The sequence below is a fragment of the Pseudophryne corroboree genome, chromosome 6 (genome assembly GCF_028390025.1).
Source record: "Pseudophryne corroboree isolate aPseCor3 chromosome 6, aPseCor3.hap2, whole genome shotgun sequence".
In the NCBI taxonomy this organism is placed as follows: domain Eukaryota; kingdom Metazoa; phylum Chordata; class Amphibia; order Anura; family Myobatrachidae; genus Pseudophryne; species Pseudophryne corroboree.
In genome coordinates, this window is record NC_086449.1 from 829,424,136 (window position 1) to 829,440,507 (window position 16,372).

Consider the following 16,372-nt stretch of genomic DNA (forward strand, 5'->3'; position numbering starts at 1 on the left):
GGAAAGTTCACTCTAAAGTCTAAAAACCGCCATATCATAATTTGCCTCTACCCCCTCTGCTGGGCGGCCAGGCCATGCACCAACGTCTGTCTTCTGCTCTGCGAGGTTCCGGCTGTAAACTGCAGGACTGGAGGTGGGAAGGGATTAGCAGCCGGTTTATGTGCGTGGGACAGGGGATTAATTCTACGTAGATCCCACCAGCTTTTCACACCCGCCTGGAGTCTGCGGTGAGGTGAGGAAGATGAGATACTGAAATATCTTCTCCCTTTTATTCTGAGGCCGTGAGATGACAGAAATAGGATATGGCTGACTTACAGACCAGTGTTTGTACGCCTCCCCTTACAGGACGGATACCAGGGTCGTCCTGCGTAATTACTGCCGACTGCGTGCAAGCGTTCTGTTGTGCTTCATAAAAACGCCTCCACCGAGGGCCCCTGTTCAGTTGGATGTTAATTGATTTTCATTGGGCAAGCAGCCCCACTTGCGGTAAAAAATGCAGAGGTGTAAGCTCTGTGGGCAGAAGCTCTTTGTACGTGTTTCAGTTAGCGAAGGGAATGGTTTAGTCAGCATATAGGGGTCGAAGTAATAAGCCGCAAAGTGACTTAGGGCGCCTATATTCTGCATGGACGGAAGCTCCAAAATCGCAGCTTCTTGTTTGCCGCCCGACAGCACTACGTGCAGTAAAATGCAAGATCGGGCCGCAGGGGGGGCAAGTTAAGCTGCTGGGATTTCTGACTGTAGCGGTAACTCGCCCTACTCTAAGCTAATTGAATTCACCCCATAATGTGAATATACTGTGTAAAATGAAAATATAACTGAAGCAATGGACTAACTCAGGTTTGTAAGTAAAGCAAAAAAGCAAGCAACTGGGCAAAACCATGTTGCACTGCAGGTGGGGCAGAAGTAACATGTGCAGAGACAGCTAGATTTGGGTGGGGGTGTCAAACTGAAACCTAAATTGCAGTGTAAGAATAAAGCAGCCAGTATTTACCCTGCACAGAAACACTAGAAATTAATTTGCTCCCCCGGCATTGCAGCATGGTGTGTTCCAGACACAAAGGGGGTCATTCCGAGTTGATCGCTCACTAGCAACTTTTTGCAGCGCTGCGATCAGGTCAAAACTCTGCAAAACTGCACATGTGTATGCACCGCAGTGTGCAGGCGCGTCGTACGGGTACAAAGAGGATCGGTGCCGGGTGATGGATTAACGAAGAATCCATTCGCACAGCCGATCGCAAGGTGATTGGCAGGAAGAGAGCATTTGTGGGTGTCAACTGACTGTTTTCTGGGAGTGTTTAGAAAAACGCAGGCGTGTCTAGGCGTTTGCAGGGCGGGTGTCTGACGTCAATTCCGGGAACAAAAAGACTGAAGTGATCGCAGCGGCTGAGTAAGTTCTGGGCAACTCAGAAACGGCAAAAAAAAAAAATTGTACCGCTCGGCTGCAAAAGCGTTCAAACACTTGCAAGGAGAAAATACACTCCCCTATAGGCGGCGACTATCTGATCGCAGCGCAGCAAAAAGTAGCTAGCAAGCGATCAACTCGGAATGAGGGCCAAAGTTACTTGCTGTTTTGCTTTACTTACAAACAAACATAAATCGAGCCCTAAAGTCAAAGTAAGAATGTTTCGCTAACAGGTAATGTGGCGGGGAGGTAGGAGATGAGCGCACTAACTGCGTCTGCAGACCCATGCCGTTTGTCGGTGTATAGGCAGAAGTTCTGGGCCTCGATGTGTCTGTATATGGTAGATCAATGGTGTCCGTACTGAATACAGCACTGTGGGCGGCGGTACTTTCATTACATCATACCCACAACCATCAGACAACAGTTCATCACCTGCCCCCCAGCCGCAACCTGTACAGAAACTGTCGGACACGGCAAACGTGGGCGAGTGACCTGTCGCACTCCACCTGGTCTCTCTCCGTGCTGCGCAGTCAGTCACTCCACAGGGATTCCAACATTTCATTCTACCTACTGTAATTACACTTATCTGCCATCCAGATCCTCATATTCCACCTTCTGCAGAGTCTCGCACTTATGTCATATTATTTGCAGATTATTATTCTAACGGCGTTGCGGAAAGTTGCATGGCTTTGTTAATATAATCTGTGTAACTAAACTTTGCAGAGCGCATTATGCCCGGAAACCAGGATCTGCATGTCATTTACTGTAGGCCCGTTCCACCCTGACTGCGTGATGAATGACACGCAGAGTCTCCTTGCTTCAGATCCCAGTGCCGCTGTATTGTGACCTTGGACGAGTTACTCTATTTCCACTTATTGCTTAATTAGAATGTAAGCTCTAAAACCAAGGTCTGTATTAACAAATGCATTGGAAAGTCCTGTGATTTAATGTCTCTTCCAGTTCCTCAGCCCATCTGTGCCCTCAGTAATCCATGGTCGGCCTTCACCCGCAAAATGCCCAATTTACCCCTTTATAAATTTCAGCTTTGTGCCACGGTTTACAGACCAGTAATGTAAAGGACACTAACTGTAAGCAATAAATACATTCTACTGTTAGCTTTAATTTATGACACTAATATAGACCTAAACTGTGTGACAGACATTCACAGCAATGTGGCAACCCACATTGAATAACTATTTGTTGAGTACACAGAGCAGATCTGACATGAAAGGTAATATAATCTATATAGAGAGCCATAGGTTCGGGAGGTATTTGAAGACCAGGGGTGTTGGTGGGTGGGCTTTCCCACCACGGGGCAGGCTGTCAGACAGTGAGTGGATTTGGACCACCACAGCGCGCCGGCCGACTGCTACCTGTCCCAATTTGGGAATATTCCCCACGCATGTACTTTGTCCTTTACATATAGAACATACTACCACCCATATTGTCACTGATGCACCTGTTACACCTCCCAGAATGCCAGAGCGCACCCGCAGACACACAGAATAGCCCACACAGCTGACAATCTAGCATTATAAACACGATAAGCCACAAGATATCTGGGAACACAAGGTGGATGACATTGCATTGCGTTTCCCACACACAGACACTTTCTGCAAACAACCAGTTGATTTATCATTAGAAGACCATACAGAGGGGGAGGACGGGGGCAGGAGAGACGGGTGAGCGGTACGGGGCTGCATGTAACATACGTGTGCTCACCCTCTGGTCACCCGTCCAGATCCTGCTCCTCTCGCCTGTGCATCCTGTTGCTGTACACACCTGTGCCCCAGTCCCACATACATGACTGTAGCATGACATTGGGGGCACTGGCTGTGCCAGGGAGGTCTGCAGGGATGACAGTGGCTGGTAAAGAGTTAAAAGGGCTGGTACTGGGCACTTACCTCAGGCACGCAGATGTAAACACTGACAGCAGGTATCATGTATGAGATATAAGCCTCGGCCAATGCCAGTGACCACCCCACAGCAAGCCCCATATTCTGCCTCCCATTCTTACCGTTCTCTCCGGAGCTCTGCCGAGCCTCAGATGGCAGGATGACAGCCAGGGAGAGACCAGGAGCAGCCCTCATTCATTCCTGGTGGCAGCTGCAGCGAGGGGTAGAATGCAGGAGAGGGCAGAGAGGAGGAGGAGGAGAGGCAGTGAGGGGCAGAATGCAGGAGAGGTCAGAGAGGAGGGGAAGAGGCAGCAGCAGCGAGGGGCAGAATGCAGAGAGGAGGGGGAAAGGGAGCAGCAGCGAGGGGCAGAATGCAGAGAGGAGGGGGAAAGGGAGCAGCAGCGAGGGGCAGAATGCAGAGAGGAGGGGGAAAGGGAGCAGCAGCAGCGAGGGGCAGAAGGCAGGAGAAGGCAGAGAGGAGGGGAAGAGGCAGCAGCAGCAGCGAGGGGCAGAAGGCAGGTGAGGGCAGAGAGGGGGAGAGGCAGCAAAGGGCAGAATGCAGGTGAGGGCAGAGAGGAGGGGGAGAGGCAGCAGCAGATAGGGGACATGTATGGTGAGCGGTTGGCAGGGGAAGTGAGCACACAGACAGGGGGAGCGGTGAGTGTGCAGAGGATGACAGACACTGAGGAGGAGAGCGGACAGCCAGCAGCAGCAGCAGCAAGCCTCAGGACACACACACACACACACACACACACACACACACACACACACACAAATCATATACCTACTAATACATTTACACATCATGTACAGACTGTTACACATCATACACCATACATGAGACACACACAAACTCATCATACACACACATATCCTATACACACATGCAGAAACATATACCCACACACACACATCCTATACACACTCATCTCACTCACACTCATCACACACACTCATCTCTCTCACTACACACACATCCTATACACACACACTCATCTCACTCACAACACACACATCCTATACACACACTCATCTCTATTACACACACACACACACACACACACACACACACACACTCATGTCACTCACACTCATCACACGTACTCATCTCTCTCACTACACACACATCCTATACACACACTCATCTCTATTACACACACACACACACACTCATCTCACTAACACTCATCACACACACTCATCTCTCTCACTACACACACATACTATACACACACTCATCTCTATTACACACACACACACTCATCTCACTAACACTCATCACACACACACACACTTATCTCTCTCACTACACACACATCCTATACACCAGGGCTGGCCAAACCAGTCCTCGAGATCTACCATCAGTACACATTTTCCAGACTACCTAGCTGGTGCACAGGTGTAGTCATTACTAATTAAGATGTGCTGCATTCATTCCTAACTGACAATTCTACAGCTCTCCAGGAGGCCTGGAAAACATGCACTGTTGGTAGATCTCGAGGACCGGTTTGGCCAGCCCTGCTATACACGCACTCATCTCTATCACACATACACACTCATCTCACTAACACTCATCACACACACGCTCATCTCTCTCACTACACACACATCCTATACACACACATCTCACTCACACTCATCATACACACTCATCTATCTCACTACACACACATCCTATACACACACTCATCTCTATTACACACACACACACACACACACAGTCATCTCACTAACACTCATCGCACACACACACACTCATCTCTCTCACTACACACACATACTATACACACACTCATCTCTATTACACACACACACACTCATCTCACTAACACTCATCACACACACACACAACTCACTCACTACACACACATCCTATACACGCACTCATCTCTATCACACACACACACACTCATCTCACTAACACTCATCACACACACACACTCATCTCTCACTACACACACATCCTATACACGCACTCATCTCTATCACACACACATTCATCTCACTAACACTCATCACACATACTCATCTCTCTCACAACACACACATACTATGCACACACTCATCTCTATCACACACACACACACTCATCTCACTAACACTCATCACACACACACACTCATCTCTCACTACACACACATCCTATACACGCACTAATCTCTCACACACACACACACTCATCTCACACACTCATCTCTCACTACACACACATCCTATACACGCACTCATCTCTATCACACACACACACACACACACACATTCATCTCACTAACACTCATCACACATACTCATCTGTCTCACAACACACACATCCTATACACACACTCATCTCTATCACACACACACACACTCATCTCACTAACACACCACACACACACACACACACACACACTCATCTCTCACTACACACACATCCTATACACGCACTAATCTCTCACACACACACACACACACTCATCACACACAAACACACTCATCTCTCTCACTACACACACATCCTATACACGCACTCATCTCTATCACACACACATTCACTAACACTCATCACACATACTCATCTCTCTCACAACACACACATCCTATACACACACACACACACACACACTCATCTTACACTCATCACACACACACACACTCATCTCACTAACACTTATCACGCACACATACACACTCATCTCTCTCACAACACACAAATAGTAACATAGTATCTGAGGTTGAAAAAAGACAATTGTCTATCCTATACACATACTCATCTCTATCACACACACATTCATCTCACTAACACTCATCACACATACTCATCTCTCTCACAACACACACATCCTATACACACTCATCTTTCACACACACACACACACACACACACACACACCTCACACACCCTCATCTCTCTCAAAACACACACACACACACACCTGAAACACACTCCTCTCACACTCGCTCGTCTCTCACACACATCCTATACACACTTATCTTACACACACTCATCTCTCTCACACACACACACACACACACACACTAATCCTATACACACTTATCTTGCACACACACTCACACATCCTATACACACTTATCTTACACACACACTCACACACACACACACACACACACACACACATTGATGAAAAGACCGGGGAGAACTATTAATAGAATTGTGGTTGGGGCAGGGAATTGTTATCACTAAATGTTGTTTCCAAAATTAAAAAAGTGGCTTGGGGTTCTCCCCCCCCCCCCCCCACTCAATAACCAGCCCCGGACCTCTGAGCCGGATCTGATCTGATATTGGAAAACAGGGGTTAAGTCAAGTGTGTTTCCATCTCTGTATGTGAGATCGCTGCGCACTGACGCCGGAGGAAACCCTGTGTGTGCGCTGTAACTATCTCTACGGCATGGCTGACTGTCCGGGTCTGATTCTATGTCAGACGCTATCCGCGTGTAATGCTGAGATGCACGCTGGTGGCGCTGCACATGTGACCGATTGGTGCTGCGTCCCAGTGGTTTCTACACAGACAGACTATGGACGCAGGGAGTGTGGATTACAGTGGGTGTTCCCAGGAGGTAACGGGGTGGCCTAATTCAGAGATGTACGTAACTCTAAGGGCTTGTATACATGTCTGGTGTTCTGAGCCGGCTGCCCCATGCACGGAACTCCATGGAGTGAGCGTCCGCTTGCTTCGTGTCTAGGACTCCCGGCAGAGAGGCAGGCAGCGAAAGATGCTGTGATTGTGGATTGCACATAATGAGAGCGGCCTACCAGCATTCTCTACCTGCCTCCCAAGAAGCTCTGGAGACTCCAGCTTGTGGGGCAGATGCCTCACGGCCCAACCCGCCGTTCCTCAAAGGTCCCTAGAATTGCGGTGCCCTAGGCAGCTGCCCCATTTGGCGGTACTGGCTATCAGGGTGAAGTGGGCGGCCAGACAGTGTAATCTGATGTCCGGGAAGCTCTTTCCACCTCTCAGTATAGATCTTTGTGGACTCTGGGGGTAATTCAGACCCAGGCGTTTGCAGGGCGGGTATCTGACGCCAATTCCGCACATGCTGAAGTGATCGTAGCGGCTGAGTAAGTTCTGGGCAACTCAGAAAATGCACAAAACTTTTTTGTACCGCTCGGATGCACATGCGATCACACACTTGCAAAGCGAAAATACACTCCCCTATAGGCGGCGTCTATCTGATCACAGCGCTGCAAAACATAGCTAGCGAGCAATCAGGTCTGAATGATCTCCGTACCCTCCAGCACAAGTCACAAGAAGTTTTGAATCCAATGCACAGGAACAAAATTAAGATTGCAAGCTCTTCTTTGCTATGTAATAATGTATAACATAAGGTAATGTGTATATATTCGTCACTGTCATCTGTGTAATTGTGCTGCGCTGCGGAATAGTGATAATAGTAATTATGATACATAGTAGACGTGCAGCGACACACAGACACATGCTGCAACATACTGACACATACGTTCCACAGCTTGGGGAGTATTGGTGAAAGGACAACACGCAATTGGGTATTTGTTTAATGTGTTTTTGGGGTTACTTATTTATACCTGCTCCTAAGGAGCCTCTGCAATATACGTCCTGTTATCAGAGAGAGAAGCTTGAAAAAAATTATTTATTTGTGCAATAAATATTCATTTCTGGGGTTAAAAACAAAACAAAAGAGCTTACATAGCGCAGGCTTCTCACACAGGAGCAATACAATATCGATGGTTGCCAGAGTTTACATAGCGCAGGCTTCTCACACAGGAGCAATACAATATCGATGGTTGCCATTGATGGTGACCAAATATGGTATGTGAGACCATTGATGGTTTCACACACAGATGGTCATCCCTCTTCTTTGCAATGACTGGCCATTTGACCAATCACAACCTGGGGGTGGGGCTTAGTAAAAGTTGGGAGTGGAGCTATGCTCAGTGTTCCGGCACATTGTAAAAGAATAAGTATTCCGTTATGCTGTCCCATCGATGGAAAGAAACCATCTGGTTCTCTCCCATCGATGGCAAAAGTATTCAACATGACCATAAACCATCGATGATTATAAATTCATAGATTGTCGATGGCCATCCCTAGCCTGCACGTTGTATATTCAGGTTGTGAGGCTTAGCCGGAGCCAGGGGCTCCCAGCCATCCAGCAGGACGCTACTTCTGAAAAGCGCCGCTCACCATAACAAAGCTCTTCTTTTTTTTTCTTTTCTTTTTTTTAAGATGTTTTATTAAGTAGATTACAGTGAACAACAGGGACCAGTGCAATCAAAGTTACAATGACAGAGGTAATGAACTAAGTAAAGGTCAGGTCCATACAAAAAAAAAGAGAATTGGGACCCATTTGGAAACCATAATACAGGTATCAAGGAAAGAACGTTCCAGCGTCCACCACATCAATTCAGGCAGTAGAGAGGAAAGAAAGTTCCAGCGTACACCACATCAATGCAGGCTGTAGAGAGGAAAGAAAGTTCCAGCGTCCACCACATCAGTGCAGGCTGTAGAGAGGAAAGAAAGTTCCAGCGTACACCACATCAATACAGGCTGTAGAGAGTAAAGACGTTCCAGCGTACACCACATCAGTGCAGGCTGTAGAGAGGAAAGACATTTCCAGCGTACACCACATCAATGCAGGCTGTAGAGAGGAAAGAACGTTCCAGCGTACACCACATCACTGCAGGCTGTAGAGAGGAAAGAAAGTTCCAGCGTACACCACATCAATACAGGCTGTAGAGAGGAAAGAAAGTTCCAGCGTCCACCACATCAGTGCAGGCTGTAGAGAGGAAAGAAAGTTCCAGCATACGCCACATCAGTGCAGGCTGTAGAGAGGAAAGAAAGTTCCAGCGTACACCACATCAATGCAGGCTGTAGAGAGGAGAGAAAGTTCCAGCGTACACCACATCAATGCAGGCTGTAGAGAGGAAAGAAAGTTCCAGCGTACACCACATCAATACAGGCTGTAGAGAGGAAAGAAAGTTCCAGCGTACACCACATCAGTGCAGGCTGTAGAGAGGAAAGAAAGTTCCAGCGTCCACCACATCAATGCAGGCTGTAGAGAGGAAAGAAAGTTCCAGCGTCCACCACATCAATGCAGGCTGTAGAGAGGAGAGAAAGTTTCAGCATACACCACATCAATGCAGGCTCTAGAGATGAAAGAAAGTTCCAGCGTACACCACATCAGTGCAGGCTGTAGAGAGGAAAGAAAGTTCCAGCGTACACCACATCAATGCAGGCTGTAGAGAGGAAAGAAAGTTCCAGCGTACGCCACATTAATACAGGCTGTAGAGAGGAAAGAAAGTTCCTGCGTCCACCACATCAATGCAGGCTGTAGAGAGGAGAGAAAGTTCCAGCGTCCACCACATCAATACAGGCTGTAGAGAGGAGAGAAAGTTCCAGCGTACACCACATCAATACAGGCTGTAGAGAGGAAAGAAAGTTCCAGCATACGCCACATTAATACAGGCTGTACAGAGGAAAGAAAAGAGACAACGTGGAGAAAAGGAGGAAAGCAGCAGAGAAAAAGGAAAGAGAAAGGAGAGACCTCTGGGTGGGCGGAGGAATAGGGGTAAGACAATACGTCATAGCAAAGCCTTTCAATGATAAATACACCCCCTAGTTTATCAGTGATCCTGTCCAGCCTGTCCTTCCATTCATGTGTCTGAGACAATGGTGTAAGTGTTGCTATAGGAAACAACATGTTAGCTTGGGATGTTCCTGGTTCCTGAGCTTGGCATAGGGTCCAAAAGGGGCAATGAAGTGCTGGATGCTACGAGGCTTTATGTGTTTTCTGGAGCCTGTGCTCGTCACACTGTAGTAGGATGCCCCCTGTGCGGTTATAGGTTGCCTATCATAGTATAGGATGCCCAGTGTTCTACAATAGGATGCCCATCAAGTTATAGGTGTCGCTGTCTCTGTTCCCTTTCACCAGGGTCAGGTGTAATGAAGTCCGCGTTGTCCGGAGGTGCAGGTTTCCGGCCGAACTCTGACTTTTTTTTAAAGCGGCAATCGTACAAGGCAGAACAACGCCTTGTAAAATATTGCTGCTTTAAAAAAACTTCAGAATTTGGCCAGGAACCTGCACCTCCGGACAACGCGGACTTCATTACATCCGTCCCACTCTCCCTGTAATCCTCTCTCTTGTTATCATATATTCACTGAATCTGTTCTTCTGTCATTGTCTCTGGTCCCATGTCACTGTTTCTGTTGTCCTCTTATGTCTCTGTATCCCCTCACTGTCTCTGTATCCCTGTCGCTGTCTCTGTATCCCTGTCACTGTCTCTGTATACCTCCTCACTGTCTCTGTATCCCTGTCGCTGTCTCTGTATACCTCTCACTGTCTCTGTATCCCTGTCGCTGTCTCTGTATACCTCTCACTGTCTCTGTATCCCTGTCGCTGTCTCTGTATCCCCTCACTGTCTCTGTATCCCTGTCGCTGTCTCTGTATCCCTGTCACTGTCTCTGTATACCTCTCACTGTCTCTGTATCCCTGTCGCTGTCTCTGTATACCTCTCACTGTCTCTGTATCCCTGTCGCTGTCTCTGTATCCCTCTCACTGTCTCTGTATCCCCTCTCACTGTCTCTGTATCCCTCTCACTGTCTCTGTATCCCTCTCGCTGTCTCTGTATCCCTCTTGCTGTCTCTGTATACCTCTCACTGTCTCTGTATCCCTGTCACTGTCTCTGTATCCCTCTCACTGTCTCTGTATCCCTCTCACTGTCTCTGTATCCCTCTCACTGTCTCTGTATCCCTCTTGCTGTCTCTGTTCCCCTCTCACTGTCTCTGTATCCCTCTCACTGTCTCTGTATCCCTCTCGCTGTCTCTGTATCCCTCTCGCTGTCTCTGTATCCCTCTTGCTGTCTCTGTTCCCCTCTCACTGTCTCTGTATCCCTCTCACTGTCTCTGTATCCCCCTCACTGTCTCTGTATCCCCCTCACTGTCTCTGTATCCCCCTCACTGTCTCTGTATCCCCCTCACTGTCTCTGTATCCCTCTCGCTGTCTCTGTATCCCTCTCGCTGTCTCTGTATCCCTCTTGCTGTCTCTGTTCCCCTCTCACTGTCTCTGTATCCCTCTCACTGTCTCTGTATCCCCCTCACTGTCTCTGTATCCCCCTCACTGTCTCTGTATCCCCCTCACTGTCTCTGTATCCCCCTCACTGTCTCTGTATCCCCCTCACTGTCTCTGTATCCCTCTCGCTGTCTCTGTATCCCTCTCGCTGTCTCTGTATCCCTCTTGCTGTCTCTGTTCCCCTCTCACTGTCTCTGTATCCCTCTCACTGTCTCTGTATCCCCCTCACTGTCTCTGTATCCCCCTCACTGTCTCTGTATCCCCCTCACTGTCTCTGTATCCCCCTCACTGTCTCTGTATCCCTCTTGCTGTCTCTGTATCCCTCTCACTGTCTCTGTATCCCTCTCGCTGTCTCTGTATCCCTCTTGCTGTCTCTGTATACCTCTCACTGTGTCTGTATCCCTCTCACTGTCTCTGTATCCCTCTCACTGTCTCTGTTCCCCTCTCACTGTCTCTGTATACCTCTCACTGTCTCTGTATCCCTGTCGCTGTCTCTGTATACCTCTCACTGTCTCTGTATCCCTGTCACTGTCTCTGTATCCCTCTCACTGTCTCTGTATCCCTCTCGCTGTCTCTGTATCCCTCTCGCTGTCTCTGTATCCCTCTTGCTGTCTCTGTTCCCCTCTCACTGTCTCTGTATCCCTCTCACTGTCTCTGTATCCCTCTCGCTGTCTCTGTATCCCTCTCGCTGTCTCTGTATCCCTCTCGCTGTCTCTGTATCCCTCTTGCTGTCTCTGTATACCTCTCACTGTCTCTGTATCCCTGTCACTGTCTCTGTATCCCTCTCACTGTCTCTGTATCCCTCTCGCTGTCTCTGTATCCCTCTCACTGTCTCTGTATCCCTGTCACTGTCTCTGTATCCCTCTCACTGTCTCTGTATACCTCTCACTGTCTCTGTATCCCTGTCACTGTCTCTGTATCCCTCTCACTGTCTCTGTATCCCTCTCGCTGTCTCTGTATCCCTCTCGCTGTCTCTGTATCCCTCTCACTGTCTCTGTATCCCTCTCGCTGTCTCTGTATCCCTCTTGCTGTCTCTGTATACCTCTCACTGTCTCTGTATCCCTGTCACTGTCTCTGTATCCCTCTCACTGTCTCTGTATCCCTCTCGCTGTCTCTGTATCCCTCTCGCTGTCTCTGTATCCCTCTTGCTGTCTCTGTTCCCCTCTCACTGTCTCTGTATCCCTCTCACTGTCTCTGTATCCCTCTCGCTGTCTCTGTATCCCTCTCACTGTCTCTGTATCCCTCTCACTGTCTCTGTATCCCTCTCGCTGTCTCTGTATCCCTCTTGCTGTCTCTGTATCCCTCTCACTGTGTCTGTATCCCTCTCACTGTCTCTGTATCCCTCTCGCTGTCTCTGTATCCCTCTTGCTGTCTCTGTATACCTCTCACTGTGTCTGTATCCCTGTCACTGTCTCTGTTCCCCTCTCACTGTCTCTGTATCCCTCTCGCTGTCTCTGTATCCCTCTCACTGTCTCTGTATCCCTCTTGCTGTCTCTGTTCCCCTCTCACTGTCTCTGTATCCCTCTCACTGTCTCTGTATCCCTCTCACTGTCTCTGTATCCCTCTCGCTGTCTCTGTATCCCTCTCGCTGTCTCTGTATCCCTCTCACTGTCTCTGTATCCCCCTCACTGTCTCTGTATCCCTCTCACTGTCTCTGTATCCCTCTTGCTGTCTCTGTATCCCTCTTGCTGTCTCTGTTCCCCTCTCACTGTCTCTGTATCCCCCTCACTGTCTCTGTATCCCTCTCACTGTCTCTGTATCCCTCTCGCTGTCTCTGTATCCCTCTTGCTGTCTCTGTTCCCCTCTCACTGTCTCTGTATCCCTCTCACTGTCTCTGTATCCCTCTCGCTGTCTCTGTATCCCTCTCGCTGTCTCTGTATCCCTCTCACTGTCTCTGTATCCCTCTCACTGTCTCTGTATCCCCCTCACTGTCTCTGTATCCCTGTCACTGTCTCTGTATCCCTGTCACTGTCTCTGTTCCCCCCTCGCTGTCTCTGTTCCCCTCTTGCTGTCTCTGTTCCCCTCTCACTGTCTCTGTTCCCCTCTTGTTGTGTCTGTATCCCTGTCGCTGTCTCCTTATCTCTCTCACTGTCTCTGTATCCCTTTCGCTGTCTCTATTTTCCTCTCACTGTCTCTTTTCCCCTCTCGCGGTCTCTGTATCCCCCTTACTGTCTCTCTTCCCCTCTCGCGGTCTCTGTATCCCTCTCGCTGTCTCTGTTCCCCTCTGGCTTTCTCTGTATCCCTCTGGCGGTCTCTGTATCCCTCTTGCTGTCTCTGTATCCCTCTCGCTGTCTCTGTATCCCCTCTGGCTTTCTCTGTATCCCTCTGGCGGTCTCTGTATCCCTCTTGCTGTCTCTGTATCCCTGTCACTGTCTCTGTATCCCTCTGGCTGTCTCTATATCCCTCTTGCTGTCTCTGTTCCCCTCTCACTGTCTCTGTATCCCTGTCACTGTCTCTGTATCCCTCTGGCTGTCTCTATATCCCTCTTGCTGTCTCTGTTCCCCTCTCACTGTCTCTGTATCCCTGTCACTGTCTCTGTATCCCTCTGGCTGTCTCTATATCCCTCTTGCTGTCTCTGTTCCCCTCTCACTGTCTCTGTATCCCTGTCACTGTCTCTGTATCCCTCTGGCTGTCTCTATATCCCTCTTGCTGTCTCTGTTCCCCTCTCACTGTCTCTGTTCCCCTCTCACTGTCTCTGTATCCCTGTCACTGTCTCTGTATCCCTCTGGCTGTCTCTATATCCCTCTTGCTGTCTCTGTTCCCCTCTCACTGTCTCTGTATCCCTGTCACTGTCTCTGTATCCCTCTGGCTGTCTCTATATCCCTCTTGCTGTCTCTGTTCCCCTCTCACTGTCTCTGTATCCCTGTCACTGTCTCTGTATCCCTCTGGCTGTCTCTATATCCCTCTTGCTGTCTCTGTTCCCCTCTCACTGTCTCTGTATCCCTGTCACTGTCTCTGTATCCCTCTGGCTGTCTCTATATCCCTCTTGCTGTCTCTGTTCCCCTCTCACTGTCTCTGTATCCCTGTCACTGTCTCTGTATCCCTCTGGCTGTCTCTATATCCCTCTTGCTGTCTCTGTTCCCCTCTCACTGTCTCTGTATCCCTGTCACTGTCTCTGTATCCCTCTGGCTGTCTCTGTATCCCTCTGGCTGTCTCTGTATCCCTCTCACTGTCTCTGTATCCCTCTCGCTGACTCTATTCCCCTCTCGCTGTCTCTATTCCCCTCTCGCTGTCTCTGTATCCCTCTCGCTGTCTCTGTATCCCTCTCGCTGTCTCTACATCCCTCTCGCTGTCTCTATATCCTTCTCGCTGTCTCTATATCCTTCTCGCTGTCTCTATATCCTTCTCGCTGTCTCTATATCCCTCTCGCTGACTCTATATCCCTCTCGCTGACTCTATATCCCCCTCGCGTTCTCTGACCTATAGCTATCTTTATCTCTCTCCTCAATTTTGATGTCTAGCTTGTGCCAGTTTCTTGCTGGTTAATGTGCTGTTCTCTCTGGTTGCATGTCTCTTATTATCCATTTCTCTCATTCCCCCTGTCTTCTGTATCTCTGTGTTTGTCTGTTACTCTATTGTTTGCTGGTGTTTTCAGAGTGTGTATTGGATATTACTGTCTCGCTGCTGTCACTCCCCCTGTAATTACCATTACAGGCTCTGATTACCCATCTGTGAGCACAATGGGATCAGCCACCCACATCGAGCCTACAGTGTGGAACCAGCAAATAACTATTATAGGGAGCGATAGTCACCACCACCTATAAGCACAACTAGTACAATGTGTATAACTGGCACATCAGCGCAGAGGGCCTCATTTACCAAGTGCCAATGGCTGAGGTGAAGCCCAAAGTCCTCATTAGGGTTGGTTTGTACAGGTGCACCTAGAATTCGCCAATGTGCGTAGGTGGTGGTGTTTGGGGTTTCATCGTAGCGGTTACTGTTTTATGTAATTTTGTGGACAAGACCCTTGTAAAGTGGTTAAGGTAGGGAAACAATGTATTTCTAGTTGTGCGGAACAAAGCACAGCCGTATCCATCCCTCACAATAACTGCAACTCTACTTCAGCTCTGAGCTGGAAGAGATCGGGTTGAGTGATGGACATCTAATGGCCATTTGGACCCATACCTGGCGCTTGTTGCACAGGTTTACATTTTTTTAAGCTTTAAGCACACTAGTGTGCCTCTGTAATAATGACATTGTCAGGGCTCTGTTCAGCAAGCAAATTTCTACTGAAACGTTCCCACATGATTTAATTTTCTTTGCTATGTATGAAAGGGTTAATGGATAAAATAATGCAATTATCTTCTCCACTAAACCTCACTCCTACGATATCCACACTGCAGAGAACAGATCTCTACAGCACTTTTAACGTTTTCTGCTATTCAGGCAGCCAGAAAATATTAAAATTATGCATAAAAAGTTAATACAAGGAGCCGTCCTGGGTCCTAAAACTGTTCACCTGCTGCCCAGTCATATAAGAAGCTTTCCATGGTCCTTAAACGGTTTACCTGCTGCCCGGTCATATAAGGAGCTGTCCTGTGTATGTGTCCTGAAACGGTTCACCTGCTGCCCAGTCATATAAGGAGCTGTCCTGGGTCCTGAAACGGTTCACCTGCTGCCCAGTCATATAAGTAGTTGTCCTGGGTCCTGAAATGGTTCACCTGCTGCCCGGTCATATAAGGAGCTGTCCTGGGTCCTGAAACGGTTTACCTGCTGCCCGGTCATATAAGGAGCTGACCTGGGCCATCAGTTACTACATTACAGTCCATGTGGTGGAATTTGGGGTTGTATTCTGTTACTGGTACAAGGTACTGTATATTGTGAATACGTTGTATACAGTCAGAGGTTGTCAGGGTTCTCAAACTTGTTATTAAGGTGTTTTTAGTGTGTCAGGTGACTTGCTCGGGGTAACAAGGTGCATTATTTAGTCCCCTGAAAGAATTGTATTATTTAGTACAGCTAGTTGTGCAATTCAAACCCGCTAACGTCAGAGGATGACAGTGTAACGATGGGGACTGACTTGTCTGCA

The 16,372-nt window shown here is 48.4% G+C and overlaps 2 protein-coding genes across 9 annotated transcripts in view; one reads left to right on the plus strand and one right to left on the minus strand.

Annotated features, from left to right (window-relative positions):
* The window catches only part of LRTM2 (leucine rich repeats and transmembrane domains 2), a 58,142-nt gene extending 54,122 nt beyond the window's left edge, over positions 1-4,020 (minus strand). For both annotated transcript variants that reach the window (XM_063929343.1, XM_063929342.1), the window contains exon 1: positions 3,420-4,020. The gene's annotated coding sequence lies outside the window, so the exon portion shown is untranslated. The remainder of the gene's footprint in view (positions 1-3,419) is intronic.
* The window catches only part of CACNA2D4 (calcium voltage-gated channel auxiliary subunit alpha2delta 4), a 367,390-nt gene that overhangs the window by 268,881 nt on the left and 82,137 nt on the right, over positions 1-16,372 (plus strand). The gene's annotated exons all lie outside the window — the stretch shown is intronic.